Below are 1,774 nucleotides of genomic sequence, written 5' to 3'. Positions count from 1 at the left end.
TCAAGTCACTGTACAGGATACCCGAACCAAGATGGCTGACCATTAAAAATAAAAACGAAAACAAAAAAAGTATTAAGGCAGAAGATTTCAAAAACTTTTTGCAGTACATAATTTACATACACAAAAGCAATGCTCTCACCTCCCTTGCATAGACTCAGGGTGTGGACTGGGCCATCCTCCTTTTGGGACTGGGGGTGGCTTTTGGGAGGGACTTCCTGCAACCAGGGATATTTGGAATGACTCAAAAAGAAATGTACAAAGTCCTACCCACATTGTAGAACTTGGGGATGCTTGCTTCAATGGACTGCTGTCACCTCCACATTTCCAGTTTTTAAAACCTGAGTCAAAAGTGCTAAACAAAAGAACATTTTTTTTTAATTAACAAATAAAGCCATACCAATAGTATGCCTAGAATCATTTGCAGTGGACAATGAAGGACCAGATTCATCGTATTCCTGCTTGCTGATCCACATCTGCCGGAAGATGGACAGCGAGGTCAGGATAGAGTCACTGATCCACATGGAGTACTTGCGCTCAGGAAGAGAAATGATCTTCATCTTTATCATGCTAGGAGCCAGAGCAGTGATCTCATTCTGCATACTGTCTGTGATGCCAAGGAACATGGTGGTGCCACCAGACAACACTGTGTCGGCATAGACGTCCTTACGGGTAACGACGTCACACTTCATGATGGAATTGACGGTGGTTCCCTGGATACCGCAGAATTCCATACCCAGGAAGGAAGGCTGGAGTGCGCTTCTGGGCAGCAGAAGCACTCGTTGCCAATAGCGATGATCTGGCCATCAGACAGCTTATAACTCTTCTCCAGGGAGGAGGAAGATGCAGCGGTGGCCATCTCTTGCTCAAAGTTCAGGGCAATGCAACACAGCTTCTCCTTGATGTGGTGACTTCTGCTCAGCTGTGGTGGTGAAGCTGTAGCCACACACAGTCAGGATCTTCATGAGGTAGTCTGTTAGGTTCTGGCCAGCCAGGTCCAGATGCACGATGGCCAGGGTGAGAGTGTAGCCTTCATAGATGGGCACAGTGTGGGTGACCTCGTGCTGGAGTTCATCATGATGCCAGTGGTTCTGCCAGAGGCATACAGGGACAGCACGGCCTGGATGGTTACGTACATGCTAGGGTGTTGAATGTCTCAAAATTGATCTGGGTCATCTTTTCACAGTTGTCCTTGGGGTTAAGGGGGGCTTCGGTGAGCAGCACAGAGTGCTTCTCAGGGGCCACGTGCAGCTTGTTGTGGAATGTGTAATGCCAGATCTTCTCTGTGTAGTCCCAGTTGATGACAATGCCATGTTTGATTGGGTATTTCAGGATCAGGATGCCTCTCTTTCTGTGGGCCTCGTCACCCACTTAGGAGTCTTTCTGGGCCATGCCCACCCTTGTGCCCTGGTGCGGACCACGATGGACGGTAAGACAACCCGGGGAGCATTGTCGCCCTGGAAGCCTGCTTTGCACACACTGGAGCCGTTGTTGACAACCAGTGTAGCAATATCGTCATCCATGGTGAACTGGGTAGCAGGTTTGGACCCATGGAGGAGCAGATGCTAGAGACCTAGAATCGCAGGTGGATGTGGACTTGACAGTTGAAGTGCTTTTTCAAACTTAAAATTCTTTATTCATTTTTGTGTATAAGTGGTTTGCCTGCATGTATATAAGTGTACCACATGTGTCCAATGCCGGGAGATGCCAGAAGAGGGTATTACATCCCCTAGAAATGGAGTTTCGGAGGCTTGTTAAGCATGATGTAGGTGCTGGA

At 48.1% G+C, this 1,774-nt stretch overlaps 1 pseudogene; it reads right to left on the bottom strand.

Annotated features, from left to right (window-relative positions):
• Positions 1 to 374: 374 nt before the first annotated feature.
• Positions 375 to 1,520, bottom strand: LOC103746233 (annotated as a pseudogene).
• Positions 1,521 to 1,774: the final 254 nt, after the last annotated feature.

Source organism: Nannospalax galili, unplaced genomic scaffold (genome assembly GCF_000622305.1).
Source record: "Nannospalax galili isolate Female #2095 unplaced genomic scaffold, S.galili_v1.0 scaffold3, whole genome shotgun sequence".
Taxonomy (NCBI): Eukaryota; Metazoa; Chordata; class Mammalia; order Rodentia; family Spalacidae; genus Nannospalax; species Nannospalax galili.
This window is presented reverse-complemented; position numbering and strand designations above follow the sequence as displayed.